We start from the raw sequence: 16,207 nt of genomic DNA, 5'->3' as shown, positions 1-16,207 counted from the left end.
CACTGCTTCATGTGTGCACCCCTGCCCTCCGTCACTGCTCAATGTGTGCACCTGTGCCCTCCCTCACTGCTCCATGTGTGCACCTGTGCCCTCCGTCACTGCTCCATGTGTGCACCCCTGCCCTCTGTCCATGTGTATACCCGTGCCCTCCATCACTCCTCCATGTGTGCACCTGTGCCCCTCCATCACTGCATGCACCCGTACCTCCATCACTCCTTTGTGTGTGCACCCGTGCCCTCCTTCCATCACTGCTCCATGTGTGCACCCGTGCCCTCCATCACTGCTCCACGTGTGCACCCATGCCCTTCGTCACTGCTCCCTGTGTGCACCCGTTCCCTCCATCACTGCTCCATGTGCGCACCCGTGCCCTCTGTCACTCCTCCATGTTTGCACCAGTGCCCTCCCTCACTGCTCCATGTGTGCACCTGTGCCCTCCGTCACTGCATGCACCCGTACCTCCGTCACTCCTGTGTGTGCCCTGTGCCCTCAGTCCACTCCTCCTCACTGCCCCATGTGTGCACCCGTGCCCTCCCTCATTGCTCCCCAAGTGTGCACCTGTGCCCCTCCATCACTGCATGCACCCGTACCTCCGTCACTCCTCTGTGTGTACACCGGTGCCCTCCGTGACTGCTCCATGTGTGCACCCGTGCCCTCCGTGACTCCTCCATGTGTGCACCTGTGCCCTCCGTCACTACTCCGTGTGTGAACCCGTGCCCTCCGTCACTGCGTACATCTGTGCCCTCCGTCACTCCTCCATGTGTGCAAACATGCCCTCCGTCACTCCTCCATCTGTGAACCACTGCCCTCCATCACTGTGTGCACCTCTGCCCTCCATCACCCGTGCCCTCCATCACTCCTCCATGTGTGCACCTGTGCCCTCCGTCACTGCTCCATGTGTGCACCTCTGCCCTCTGTCCATGTGTGCACCCGTGCCCTCCGTCACTCCTCCGTGTGTGCACCCCTGACCTCTATCCATGTGTGCACCCGTGCCCCCCGTCACTCCTCCGTGTGTGCACCCCTGCCCTCCCTCAGTGCCCTGCGTCACTGCTCCGTGTGTGTACCCGTGCCCTCCATCACTCCTCCTTGTGTGCACCCCTGCCCTCTGTCCATGTGTGAACCCGTGCCCTCCGTCACTACTCCATGTGTGCACCTGTGCCCTGCGTCACTGTTCTGTGTGTGCAACCGTGCCCTGTCACTGCCCCATGTGTGCACCCGTGCCCTCCCTCATTGCTCCACATGTGCACCCCTGCCCTCCGTTACTGCTCAATGTGTGCACCCCTGCCCTCTGTCCATGTGTGTACCCGTGAACCGTCACTCCTCCATGTGTGCAAACATGCCCTCCGTCACTCCTCCATGTGTGCACCATTGCCCTCCATCACTGTGTGTGCACCCCTGCCCTCCTTCACCCGTGCCCTCCATCACTCCTCCATGTGTGCACCTGTGCCCCTCCATCACTGTGTGCACCCCTGCCTTCCGTCACCCGTGCCCTCCATCACACCTCCATGTGTGCACCTGTGCCCCTCCATCACTGTGTGTGCACCCCTGCCCTCCATCACTCCTCCATGTGTGCACCATTGCCCTCCATCACTGTGTGTGCACCCCTGCCCTACGTCACCCGTGCCCTCCATCACTCCTCCATGTGTGCACCTGTGCCCCTCCATCACTCCATGCACCCGTACCTCCGTCACTCCACTGTGTGTACACCGGAGCCATCCGTCACTGATCCATGTATGCACCCGTGCCCTCCGTCCGTCACTTCTCCATGTGTGCACGCGTGCCCTCCATCACTGCTCCACGTGTGCACCCGTGCCCTTCGCACTGCTCCATGTGTGCACCCGTGCCCTCCATCACTGCTCCATGAGCTCACCGTGCCCTCCGTCACTCCTCCATGTTTGCACCAGTCCCCTCCGTTACTCCTCCATGTGTTCACCCGTGCCCTCCGTCACTGCTTCAGATGTGCACCCCTGCCCTCCGTCACTGCTCCATGTGTGCACCCGTGCTGTCCGTCACTCCTCCATGTGTGCACCCGTGCCCTCCGTCACTGCTCAATGTGTGTACCTGTGCCCTCCATCACTGCTCCATGTGTGCACCCGTGCCCTCCGTCACTGGGTGCCCTCTGTCACTCCTCCATGTGTGCTCCTGTGCCCTCCGTCACTGCTCCATGTGTGCACCTGTGCCCTCCATCACTGCTCCATGTGTGAACCCCTGCCTTCCGTGACTCCCTCATGTGTGCACCCGTGCCCTCCGTCACTGCTCCATGTGTGTACCTGTGCCCTCCATCACTGCTCCATGTGTGCACCTGTGCCCTCCATCACTGCTCCATGTGTGCACCCGTGCCCTCCGTCACTGGGTGCCCTCTGTCACTCCTCCATGTGTGCTCCTGTGCCCTCCATCACTGCTCCAGGTGTGCTCCTGTGCCCTCCGTCACTGCTCCATGTGTGCACCTGTGCCCTCTGTCACTGCATGCACCCGTACCTCCGTCACTCCTCTGTGTGTGCACCTGTGCCCTCAGTCACTCCCCCATGTGTGCACCTGTGCCCCGCCATCACTGCATGCACCCGTACCTCCGTCACTCCTCTGTGTGTACACCGGTGCCCTCAGTCACTGCTCCATGTGTGCACTCGTGCCCTCCGCGACTGCCCCATGTGTGCACCCGTGCCCTCAGTGACTCCTCCATGTGTACACCGTGCCCTCCATGACTCCTCCATGTGTGCACCCGTGCCCTCCATCACTGCTCCACTTGTGCACCATTGCCCTCCATCAGTGTGCACCCCTGCCCTCCATCACCCATGCCCTCCATCACTCCTCCATGTGAATACCTGTGCTCTCCATCACTGTGTGTGCACCCCTGCCCTCCATCACCCTCCATGTGTGCACCTGCGCCCCTCCATCACTGCTCCATGTGCTGACCCATGCCCTCTGTCACTCCTCCATGTTTGCACCAGTGTCCTCCGTTACTCCTCCATGTGTGCACCCGTGCCCTCCGTCACTGCTCTGTGTGTGCACCCCTGCCCTCGGTCACTGCTCCATGTGTGCACCCGTGCCGTCCGTCACTACTCCATGTGTGAACCCGTGCCCTCCGTCACTGCGTGCACCGTGCCCTGCTTCACTCCTCCATGTGTGCACCTGTGCCCTCCGTCACTGCTCAATGTGTGCACCTGTGCACTCCATCACTGCTCCATTTGTGCACCTGTGCCCTCCATCACTGCTCCATGTGTGCACCCGTGCCCTCCGTCACTGGGTGCCCTCTGTCACTCCATGTGTGCACCCGTGCTCTCCCTCACTCCTCCATGTGTGCACTCGTGCCCTTCGTCACTGCATGCACTCGTACCTCCGTCACTCCTCTGTGTGTGCACCCGTGCCCTCAGTCACTGCTCCATGTGTGCACCTGTGCCGTCCGTGACTGCTCCATGTGTGCTCCCGTGCCCTCCGTCACTTCTCCATGTGTGCCCCTGTGCCCTCTGTCACTGCTCCATGTGTGAATCCCTGCCCTCCGTCACTTCTCCATGTGTGCACTCGTGCCCTCTGTCACTTCTCCGTGTGTGCACCTGTGCCCTCCGTCAATGTTCCATGTGTGCACCCCTGCCCTCTGTCACTCCTCCATGTGTGCACCCGTGCCCTCCGTCACTCCTCCATGTGTGCACCCGTGCCTTCGTCACTTCTCCATGTGTGCACGAGTGCCCTCCGTCACTGCTCCATGTATGCACCCGTGCCCTCTGTCACTCCTCCATGTGTGCACCCGTGTCATCCATGACCTTTCCACGCCAGTTTCACAGACCCACAAAGGTTACTGATGTCCCAGTGTGCATATGTTAGGACAGTATAAGGGTTAACCTAGATGGAGAAATCTGTTTGCAGAGCAGGTATGATGGGAGGGTCATCAAGGACTTTGGGACAAGATAGACTCTACTAGATAAGGAGTTACTAAGGTAAATAATTTGTTAATCTGATACAGATTTCTTACCTTACCATAGATACTCAAGCAGTACCTTCCCAGGGGGGTGGGGGAGGCTGTGAACAGATTAAGACCAGGAAGTCTAAATGGACAAAGTGGCAGTCACAGCAGAGCTGACTGTCCAGGCAGTAATGCTTGGAGAACGTGTGCACAGACACCCACGTTGCTGCCTGGCAGATGTCTAGGACAGGGACAATGCAGACTAATGCAGTGAACACGCAGAACCTCTGGGGGTTGCTTCTTGGCCATTGTCTACCAGATCTTGATGCAAACCACTATCCATCTTGAGATGGTCTGTTTCTGTACTACCTTTCCTTTCTTGGCCACCATGTATCCCACTAACAGTTCACCCAGAACTCTTTTGTGCAATCAAGGTAGAACAGCAACATTCTTTTTGGGTCCAGATGGTGAAGTCTCTTTTCCTCTTTGGAAGGATAAGGTGGCACAAAGAAGGTGGGCAGGGTGATGTTCTGGCCTACATGGAAAGGAGTCACAACCTTCAGAAGGAAGAAGCCACGTGTCCGGAGCACCAGCTTGACCAGAGAGAAGGTGGTATTGGCAGGGTGTGCCGAGAGTGCCTGCAATTCATTGACTCTCCTGGCCGATGTAATGGCTACTAGAAAAACAGTTGTGATGCTCAGTAACCAAAGAAAGCAATTGTGTAGAGGCTCAAGGGGTGCATACATTAAAAAAGTCAGGACAAGGTTTAGATCTCACTAGGGCATGTTGAATAGCCTGGGATGAAACCTGTGAGGAATATAATCAAGCTACAAAAGTGACTTGAATAAAGAAGGTTGGTCCAGCAATCTCAAAAATGCAGAAACGCCGATAAATAACCTTTAACTGTGCCCAGAGCAGAGACTAGCTGGGCCAAAGATGTAGCAAACAGAAGGATCAGGGAAAAAGGTGCAGAAAGAAGATTAATGTTCCTAGGAACACACCATGCCACATGCTTCTCCCAGCCGCAGGGGTATACCAACTTGGTGGAGGAATGCCTGATGCCCAGAATAACATCACAGATTTCTGGAGGAAGGTCGAAAGCTGTCAACTGTTGTCACTCAATTTCCACACATGAAGGCGACGGGTGTGCAAGTTCGGGTGCAGGACCCTTCCATATTGCTGTGACATACGATCCTCTCAAAGAGATAGCGTTATCAGGGGACCAATGTTCAAGTTCAACAGCTTGGGATGCAAAACTTTTTGTGCCCAATCTGATGCCACAGGAATAACATGGGCTCTGTCATTCCTGGTCTTATTGAGAACTCGGGGCAAAAGTGAGATGTAAGCATAGGCGTACAGTAGGCTGGAGATCCACTTGAGACGGAAAGCATCTCCAAGTGAGAGTCACCTGAGAAACTCCAGCAGACAAAACCTCTCACTATTGGCAATCTCTGAAAAAGACCTTGCACCACTTCCGGATGGAGATGCCATTAGTGATCCTCTAGGCATCTTCAGCTGAGTTAGTCCACCCTGCCTTTCAGAGAACACGCTAGGTGTTCAACCACCATGGAAATGCCCTGATGTTTCAGCCATGTCCAGATGTTGGGGAGGTTCTCATTATCCTATTGAGACTACTGGATTCGGGTGGCATAATTACTTGTACTGCGGGGTACTGAGTCTGATCCCACACCAGGTGATTCAGGTCGGCCTATCCGGGTTTTGTTTCGGCTAACTAGCAGTTCCTCATCCCCACCCAAGAGCAGGGATCATTGGGCAACCGGGCGCACGACAAATGACTCCTCAGGGAAATCGTGGCCACTCAGATCTCATCCATTTCTCTCAGTTACATTAGTCTCACATATGCAAGGACAATCAGAGGTAGAGTATAGTTCAGTAAGGTTTACTGAAGTAACTGCATCTTAGATAATAAAGCATGTATTGCAATAACTAGGACGATGAAGCATGACAGGATTAAAACTGTGACAAGGAGAGTGAAAAACAAAAATAACACTACCATGTTGTAACTACACTTTTTAAGATTAGTTCCTACCTAGACTATGTTAGAGCACAGCATGTTAAGCTCTAATTCTGCCCTTCATGTTCCCATGGGAAGACCTCATCCCTCATACCTGAGCAAGAGGCCTGTAGTCTACATAAGAAGCTGTAGCAAAACACTCAGCAATCAGCATACAGTCGTGGTCATCTGACTGGAATCTCCCTCTAACGTACATGGGTCAAAGTAGTGTTTTTATAATAAAACGTGATGTTCCAAGAAAGGATCCCCACGTAAGAATGTGTATGTTTCTGTGAACATTGGAGACAAAGCATACCACTTTTGCCGGCAACCTATCTTACTGCAACCTTGAGAAAAACACAGAGTGAAAGAAATGTCTTGTTTAAGAACGTAGTGCTGACCTAGGAAAGAATAACTAGATAGAGAAAATAAAACAATACCCCAAATGTGGCTATTGTTAAAATAATATAACAAAGCTAGAATTAAAAATATCTAGGTTAAAGTGCACATCGGCAGACCTAGTTTGCTAAAATAGCGTGTCTAAAACCATAGCTAAAATGGCTACACAACACCCTCCCCTTGCCGGTTCAAAGGTGGTTCAAAGCCTAATTATGTATAAAAGCTACTAAAATTCAACCAAAGGCATATATATATAGGAATGTCAATAATGACAAGTTAAAAGGACATTAGAGCATGTATTAAAAGGACAATTTAAAATGTTAAGTGTGGCGTCAAGAAAAAGCAGAATTTCAAAGGTCATAGGCCCTCATTACAACCCTGGCGGTCGGTGATAAAGCGGCGGTAATACCACCAACAAGCCAGAGGCAAAAAAAATGGACTTATGACCACGTCAGAAACCGCTCACACGGACAGCCACTTTAACACACCGACTGCCACGGTGGCAGCAACAGGTACCGCAGCGGTAACCGCCAATAGCCAGGCAGAAGACAAGGTTCTGCCCACTGTATTACAAGAGGCCTATCCGCCACCTTTTCCGGTGCGGTACCAACAACAACAAAAGCACGACGGAAACAGAACACAGAAGTCAAAGGACTCACCTCTGGAGACTGAGGGAACAACCACGACGCCATGGAGCCCGAACTGCAGATCTTCCCCATGCTGGTATACTACACCAGGAATACCAACGCCAGCGACGACGACCACGGTGAGTACTGCCTCCTAGCACACAGGGGAGCGGGAGGAAAAAGAGAGTGACACACACACACACGCAACACGCAACACGCACACCCTCACCCCCACCACCAACACCATACACACAAACAGATGCAGTAACATTACATTTTCACCCTGTACCCCTCAGGAATAATGCAAGGACAAAAGGAAGTGATTAAAATGAGTGTAATAAGATAAAAATCCAGAAAAACGTCCTCAAAATTCAAAATGAAAATGTCACTTACCCAGTGTACATCTGTTCGTGGCATTAGTCGCTGCAGATTCACATGTTGTGCATAGCCCGCCATCTGGTGTTGGGTCGGAGTGTTACAAGTTGTTTTTCTTCGAAGAAGTCTTTCGAGTCACGAGACCGAGGGACTCCTCCTCTTTGCTTCCATTGCGCATGGGCGTCGACTCCATCTTCGATTGTTTTCCCCGCAGAGGGTGAGGTAGGAGTTGTGTGTGTTAGTAATAGTGCCCATGCAATGGAGTGAATAAGTATGTACCAATTAAGGTTTAAATAATATATTTACAAATGTACAAAGTTGAAGATAACTTCCAAACGGCTACAGGCTCCCGGGGAGGCGGGTGGGCACATGTGAATCTGCAGCGACTAATGCCACGAACAGATGTACACTGGGTAAGTGACATTTTCAGTTCGATGGCATGTGTAGCTGCAGATACACATGTTGTGCATAGACTAGTAAGCAGTTATCTCCCCAAAAGCGGTGGCTCAGCCTGTAGGAGTGGAAGTAGTCTGAAATAAAGTTCTTAGTACGGCTTGACCTACTGTGGCTTGTTGTGCGGACAGCACGTCTACACAGTAGTGCTTAGTAAATGTGTGAGGCGTAGACCATGTGGCTGCCTTACATATCTCGTGCATTGGAATATCCCCTAGGAAGGCCATGCTAGCGCCTTTCTTTCGGGTTGAGTGTGCCCTTGGTGTAATGGGCAGCTCCCTTTTTGCTTTAAGGTAGCAGATTTGGATGCACTTAACTATCCATCTGGCTATACCCTGTTTTGATATTGGGTTTCCTGTATGAGGTTTTTGGAATGCAATAAACAGTTGTTTAGTTTTTCTGATGTCTTTTGTTCTGTCAATGTAGTACATTAGTGCTCTTCTGATGTCTAATGTATGTAGTGCCCTTTCAGCTACCGAGTCTGGCTGTGGGAAGAACACTGGTAGTTCTACCGTTTGATTTAAGTGGAACGGTGAAATAACCTTTGGTAGAAATTTAGGATTGGTTCTTAGGACTACCTTATTTTTGTGTATTTGGATAAAAGGTTCTTGTATTGTAAACGGAGATGTGATGGCGATGAGAAATGCAACTTTCCAGGTTAGGAATTGTATTTTGCAAGAATGCATGGGTTCAAAAGGTGGACCCATGAGTCTTGTTAAGACGATGTTGAGGTTCCATGAAGGAACGGGTGGTGTCCTTGGTGGTATAATTCTTTTGAGGCCTTCCATAAACGCTTTAATGACAGGTATCCTAAATAGTGAAGTTGAATGGGTAATCTGCAGGTATGCGGATATTGCTGCGAGGTGCATTTTAATGGAAGAGAAGGCCAGGTTCGATTTTTGTAAGTGTAGTAAGTAACCCACTACATCCTTTGGAGATGCGTGTAATGGTTGAATTTGATTATGATGGCAGTAGCAAACAAACCTCTTCCATTTGCTTGCATAGCAGTGTCTAGTGGATGGTCTTCTAGCTTGCTTTATGACTTCCATACATTCTTGTGTTAGGTTTAAGTGTCCGAATTCTAGGATTTCAGGAGCCAGATTGCTAGATTCAGCGATGCTGGGTTTGGATGCCTGATCTGTTGTTTGTGTTGTGTTAACAGATCTGGCCTGTTGGGCAACTTGACGTGGGGTACTACTGATAGGTCTAGCAGTGTTGTGTACCAAGGTTGCCTTGCCCATGTTGGTGCTATCAGTATGAGCTTGAGTTTGTTTTGACTCAATTTGTTTACTAGATATGGAAGGAGAGGGAGAGGGGGAAAAGCGTATGCAAATATCCCTGACCAGTTCATCCATAGGGCATTGCCTTGAGACTGCCTGTGTGGGTATCTGGATGCGAAGTTTTGGCATTTTGCGTTCTCCTTTGTTGCAAATAAGTCTATTTGAGGTGTTCCCCAAAGTTTGAAGTAAGTGTTTAGAATTTGGGGGTGAATTTTCCATTCGTGGACCTGTTGGTGATCTCGAGAGAGATTGTCTGCAAGTTGATTCTGGATCCCTGGAATAAACTGTGCTATTAGGCGAATGTGGTTGTGAATTGCCCATTGCCATATTTTTTGTGCCAGAAGGCACAGTTGTGTCGAGTGTGTCCCCCCGTTTGTTTAGATAATACATTGTTGTCATGTTGTCTGTTTTGACAAGAATGTACTTGTGGGTTATGATGGGTTGGAATGCTTTTAACGCTAGGAAAACTGCTAGCAGTTCGAGGTGATTTATATGCAGCTTTGTTTGATGTACGTCCCATTGTCCTTGGATGCTGTGTTGATTGAGGTGTGCTCCCCACCCTGTCATGGAAGCATCTGTTGTTATCACGTATTGTGGCACTGGGTCTTGGAAAGGCCGCCCTTTGTTTAAATTTATACTGTTCCACCATAGAAGCGAGATGTATGTTTGGCGGTCTATCAACACCAGATCTAGAAGGTGACCCTGTGCTTGTGACCATTGTGATGATAGGCACTGTTGTAAGGGCCTCATGTGCAGTCTTGCGTTCGGGACAATGGCTATGCATGAGGACATCATGCCTAGGAGTTGTAATACCATCTTTGCCTGTATTTTTTGTGTTGGATACATGGTTTGTATAACCTTTAGGAAATTTTGAACCCTTTGTGGACTTGGAGTGGCTATTCCCCTTGTTGTGTCTATTGTTGCTCCTAGGTATTGCTGTACTTTGCACGGCAGAATGTGTGATTTTGCATAGTTGACGGAGAAACCGAGTTTGTAGAGGGTTTGTATGACCTGATCTGTGTGGTGTGAACACTTTGTCAGTGAGTTGGTCTTGATTAGCCAATCGTCTAGATACGGGAATACGTGTATTTGCTGCCTTCTGATGTGTGCAGCTACTACTGCTAGGCATTTTGTAAAGACTCTTGGTGCGGTTGTTATACCGAACGGCAATACTTTGAATTGGTAATGTATTCCTTTGAATACGAACCTTAGGTATTTCCTGTGCGAGGGATGTACCGGTATGTGGAAATACGCGTCTTTGAGATCTAAGGTTGTCATGTAGTCTTGTTGCTTTAGCAATGGTAACACTTCTTGTAGCGTGACCATGTGAAAGTGTTCTGATTTGATGTAGGTGTTTAGTGTTCTGAGATCTAGGATTGGTCTCAGTGTTTTGTCCTTTTTTGGTATTAGAAAGTACAGTGAGTAAACTCCTGTGTTTATTTGTGTACCTGGTACCAGTTCTATTGCGTTCTTTTGCAGTAATGCTTGAACTTCTATTTCCAGAAGGTCTGAATGCTGTTTTGATATATTCTGTGTTTTTGGTGGTATGTTTGGAGGGATTTTGAGAAATTCTATGCAATAACCATGTTGGATAATTGCTAAGACCCAAGTGACTGTTGTTATTTCCTCCCAAGATTGGTAATACTGACTTATTCTTCCCCCCACTGGTGTTGTGTGGAGGGGATGAGTGACCTGTGAGTCACTGTTTGGTTGCAGGTGTTTTTGGGCTTTGAAATTTTCCCGTTTCTAGGGAATTGTCCTCCTCTGTACTGGCCCCGAAAACCTCCCCTTTGGTACTGTCCCTGGTAGGTAGACGGTGTTGAATGTGATGTACTGGCTTGTGTGGCCTGACCCCGAAACCCCCCTCTGAAGGTTGTTTTGCGGAAGGTGCCGAAAGTGCCTCTGCCCTGCGGGGAATAGAGTGCGCCCATGGCCTTGGCAGTGTCAGTGTCCTTTTTTAGCTTCTCAATTGCCGTGTCCACTTCAGGTCCGAACAATTGTTGCTCATTGAATGGCATATTGAGCACCGCTTGCTGTATCTCCGGTTTAAAGCCAGATGTTCGTAACCACGCGTGCCTTCTTATGGTTACTGCTGTGTTAATTGTTCTTGCAGCTGTGTCCGCTGCATCCATAGAGGAGCGTATTTGGTTATTGGAGATGTTTTGTCCCTCCTCAACCACCTGTTTCGCCCTTTTTTGTAAATCTTTGGGTAGATGCTCGATGAGGTGCTGCATCTCGTCCCAATGGGCTCTGTCATATCGCGCTAGGAGCGCTTGAGAGTTAGCGATGCGCCACTGGTTTGCAGCTTGTACTGCGACCCTTTTTCCGGCTGCGTCGAACTTGCGGCTTTCTTTATCCGGGGGTGGTGCATCGCCTGATGTGTGAGAGTTGGCTCTCTTGCGAGCTGCCCCTACTACAACTGAATCTGGTGGCAGTTGTGAGGTGATGAAAGCAGGGTCTGTGGGCGGTGCTTTATATTTCTTTTCCACCCTTGGTGTTATTGCTCTACTCTTGACAGGCTCTTTGAAGATTTGCTTTGCGTGACTTAGCATTCCTGGGAGCATAGGCAGGCTCTGGTAGGTGCTATGGGTGGAGGAGAGGGTGTTGAAAAGGAAGTCATCCTCGACAGGTTCCGAGTGTAGCGACACGTTATGGAACTCTGCTGCCCTAGCTACCACCTGTGAATACGCTGTGCTGTCCTCTGGTGGTGAGGGCTTGATAGGATACGCCTCCGGACTGTTGTCTGACACTGGGGCGTCGTATAGGTCCCAAGCGTCCTGGTCATCTTGGCTCATGGTGGTGTGAGCCGGTGAGTGTGACGGAGTCTGTGCCGGTGATATGTGAGTCACAGGTGGAGGAGAGGGTGGCGGAGTTACCTTCTTCACCACTTTTGTTTGTGGTGCTTGTTCCTGTGTTTGGAACTCAAGTCTCCTTTTTCTCCTAATAGGGGGAAGGGTGCTGATCTTCCCTGTTCCACTCTGTATAAAGATCCGCTTTTGAGTGTGGTCCACTTCAGTGGATTGTAACTCGTCCTCGAATCTATGTCTGCGCAATTGAGAGGACAGTGATTGCTCCTCTGAATAGGAGCTGGTAGTTGGCTCGGTTGCCGGTCGTTTCGGCACCGAAACTATGTCCTTACTCGTTTTCGGCTCCGAGGCGACTTTCCTCTTTTTTGGAGTCGAAACTTTTCGGCGTCGATCCTCCTCGGTGCCGCTGTCTCTGCGTCGAGCAGCTTCGGCTCCGCCGTCTCGGCGTCGATCTTTGTCGGCAGCACTTTCTCGGTCCCGAGATTGCTGCATGCCTGTGTCTCGACCCGAGTCGGACGATCTCGGCACTAGTTCGGCCTTTTTCGATGCCGATGGGCGGTCACCGACTTTATGGGTTGAGCCATGGCCTGTTGGCAGTGGCGTCCCCTGGGCCTGGTCTGTTTTCTTGTGTGCTGGCTTCGACGTCTTACTCACTGTTTCGTGGACGTCGAATTCCTCCGAGTCCGATTCATGGATAGAGAAGGCTTCCTCTTCTTCTCCTTGTTCCTCGAACTCTCGGTGTCCTGTCGGCGTGGACGCCATCTGTAACCTTCTGGCTCGCCGGTCACGGAGCGTTTTTCGGGATCGAAACGCACGACAGGCCTCACAAGTTTCTTCCTTGTGCTCGGGCGACAGGCACAGGTTACAGACCAAATGTTGGTCTGTATATGGGTATTTGTTGTGGCATTTAGGACAGAATCGGAACGGGGTCCGTTCCATCAGCCTCGATGTTACACGCGGTTGGGCCGACCAGGCCCCGACGGGGGATCGAAATTACCCCGAAGGGCTACCGGAGCTCTTCACGATTCGATTCGGTGTCGATTCTATCTAACCCGATCCCGAACGCAACAATACCGACGTAATTTTCAGAATTTCTAACTATCTTTCCGTTCCGAAACCCGGAGCGAAAAGGAACACGTCCGAACCCGATGGCGGAAAGAAAACAATCGAAGATGGAGTCGACGCCCATGCGCAATGGAAGCAAAGAGGAGGAGTCCCTCGGTCTCGTGACTCGAAAGACTTCTTCGAAGAAAAACAACTTGTAACACTCCGACCCAACACCAGATGGCGGGCTATGCACAACATGTGTATCTGCCGCTACACATGCCATCGAACCAGTATTTACAGATATACAAATGGAGGGACACTGCCCAGTCCATAATGTCTGTGGGCCACAGGGCCTCATCACATAGGCCAAGGCCCCATCTTACTCCTGCATCAACACGGAGAGAACACTGCTGGGGAATCAGGTCGAAAATACACAGGCACCTCAGGGGGATGGGGAATGGGGGGCACCTCAGCCGGAAGATGGTACAATGGCACTCCTCCTGGAGGGGGCAACATGCCCATTGCTTGGTCCTGGGGAGTTCAAAGCCACAGTCTCTCTAGTGGGTGGTTTGCCCACTGCTTAGTCCTTATGGAGTGCAAGGCCACAGTCTCTCAAGTGGGTGGTTTGCCCGCTGGTTCTGGAGGGGGCCTTGTGCCCAATGTGCTTCATCCTGGCAAGGATGCGGTGAGTGGATGCCTTCTTCCAAAGGTTCTGGAGGGGGCCCTGTGCCCAGTGTGCTTCATCCTGGCAAGGATATGGTGAGTGGATGCCTTCTTCCACTGGTTCTGGAGGGGGCCTTGTGCCCTGTGATGCAGATCTTTGGGAGTGCAAGGTCACAGTCAAAGGATTTGCAGGGGCCAGGACGCACTACGCTCCATGGAGGCAGGACTACACACTGGTGTCTGGGATGCCAGTAGTGGGGGGAGGCTCCTGCCCGTCCCCTGCAGCCTCAGACGGCTGCCCACTGGGGCTGCTGCTGCTGGCAGTGGTGCTGATGGTGGTGCAGGTGGCGGTGCTGGCAGTGGTCCTGGTGTCGGTGCTGCCAGTGGTAGGGGGAGGCTCCAGCCCTTCCCCTGAAGCCTCCGACGGATGAAGCACCATGGTTGGTTTTGGGGGCTCAGATTCTGTCACAGCACCAGGCCTCCTGTCCCTCCTGCCTGCAGGGGCAGGCCCTTTGCCGTGTGGTGGTGCCGCCTTGCCCCTGCCCTTGCCGTGTTGTGGTGCCTCCTTCCCCTTGCCACCTGGTGGTGCCTCCTTGCCCTTGCCGTCTGGTGGTGTCTCCTTGCCGTCTGGTGGTGCCACCTTGCCCTTCCCCTTGAAAGCTGGTGGTGCCTCCTTGCCCTTCCCCTTGAAAGCTGGTGAAGGCACACTGCCAGTGCTGATGGGTGTCTCCTTGGAGCCTCTCTAACCTGCAGAAGCTGCTGAAACTACAGTGGCCGAGGACTGGGTGGCTGAGGTGCTGGCATGGGTTCTGCCCACCCTGGCCCAATGTGAAGGAGGCGGGTGGGGAGGGGTAGGGAAAAGGTCAACTGCAGAGAGGAAAAGCTTCTTAGGGACACTGGGGCGGGAAGAGGGCAAAGGTTTGGGAGTGGAGGAAGAGGGAGTGGTTGTAGGAGGTGTCTGTCTGCTGTGTTTGGGTGCAGGTGCATGGGCTGGATGCTGTTGTGAGGTGGATGGCTGTTGGGTGTCTGAGTGCTTGTGTTAGTGTAATTTGGGAGGAGGGGGGCAGAGACACAGTGGGACAGGACACAGGGGACGTGTGCATGGATGTGAGGGTGGTGACTGCCAGTGAGGGGCGTGTAGTGATAAGTGTGATGGTGATGGAGGCGGTGGGTGTGGATGTAGCGCATGCAGGTGTGAGTGGAGATGCTAATGGGAGGGAGGTAGATGAGGAGGGGGACACAGTGGAGGCAGTGGATGTTGTTATGTCAGCATCTGGATGGTGTTTGTGTGAGTGCATGATGTGTGGTGCTTGTGCTTGCCTGAGCCACTCCTGTGTGTTGTCTTGAGTGCATGCTGTTCTGAATGTCTGCTTGGGATAGGTTGGGGTTCAGGGGCATGGGTCTGGGCAGAGGAAGTTGGAGGAGGGAAGCTAGAGACAGGAACAATGGCTGCCATCAGGGAGGAGGCAAGAGCTTGGAATGATCTCTGTTGGGCCGCCACGCCAGAGTGAATGCCCTCCAGGATTGCATTTGTATGTTGCAAATGCCCTGCCAGGCCCTGGATGGCATTCACTATGGTTGACTGCCCAACAGAGATGGATCGCAGGAGGTCAATAGCCTCTTGACTCAGGGCAGCAGGGCTAACTGGGACAGGGCCTGAGGTGCCTGGGGTGAAGGAGATGCCCACCCTCCTGGGTGAGCAGGCACGGGAAACTCACTGAGGGGCTGCTGGGAGGGCGGTGCTGGTCTGGGGGGTGGGGGTTGTACCTGTAGTTGGGGTGGCCTCAGAGCTGTCTGCCACCAGTAGGGAGCTTCCATTGGAGGAGGTATCACTTTCAGAACTGTCCCCTCCTGTCTCCGCCGTGGTGCTCCCCGTGCCCTCCGTCCCACTGGTGCCCTCACCGTCAGTGGATTCGGCCTCCTGGACCATGTAGGATGCAGCTCCCTCCGTCGCCGGTGCCTCTGCTCCTCCACCAGATGATGCTAATGCACAGAAGGACAGGATGACAAAACAAAAAGGGGGGGGAAAGAGACAGAGGATACACTTAGTCAATGGCAGCAACACCACCACCGTTGGCGTACACGACACACAGGGGACAGCCCTACGCACTAAGCAAAGCACTACCAGACACAATGCTAGTCACCAGGCCATGGACAGTAATACCTAACGCCAGTTGCAGCATACCTAGACCCACAGAGCCCTGCCCAGTGGTGGATGCCCACTAGCTTGTTTGGAGGTGGAGTTCATCAGTCCATGCCCAACATGGAACCTCCCCTGCAATGTCCGGCCTGGCCTAGGGGCACCAACAGGCGCACATCCCCCACCCAGAGACCACCCCACCACGCGCAAGTAGTATATTGTACTCACCCCCTTGTGGCTGCTGTGATGCCCTCAAGCGCCCATCCAGCTCCAGATAGGCCACCGCCAGTAGGCGGAACATCAGGGGGGTCAGGGTTCAACGGGCACCCCTTCCTTATTGGGAGGCCCTCCCCAGCTGGGCCTCCGCCCTTTTCCTTGCCCAGCGTCTCAGGTCCTCCCACCCTTTGCGACAGTGGGTGCTCCGCCTGCCGCAGACCCCCAGGGTCCGCACATCCTTAACGATGGCACGCCATATACCCTTTTTCTGATGGGCGCTGACCTGCAGACA

At 52.3% G+C, this 16,207-nt stretch overlaps 1 protein-coding gene across 1 annotated transcript in view; it reads left to right on the top strand.

Annotated features, from left to right (window-relative positions):
• The window catches only part of LOC138267778 (mast cell protease 2-like), a 127,816-nt gene that overhangs the window by 66,328 nt on the left and 45,281 nt on the right, over window positions 1–16,207 (top strand). The window lies entirely within an intron of this gene.

Source organism: Pleurodeles waltl, chromosome 12 (genome assembly GCF_031143425.1).
Source record: "Pleurodeles waltl isolate 20211129_DDA chromosome 12, aPleWal1.hap1.20221129, whole genome shotgun sequence".
Taxonomy (NCBI): Eukaryota; Metazoa; Chordata; class Amphibia; order Caudata; family Salamandridae; genus Pleurodeles; species Pleurodeles waltl.
This window is presented reverse-complemented; position numbering and strand designations above follow the sequence as displayed.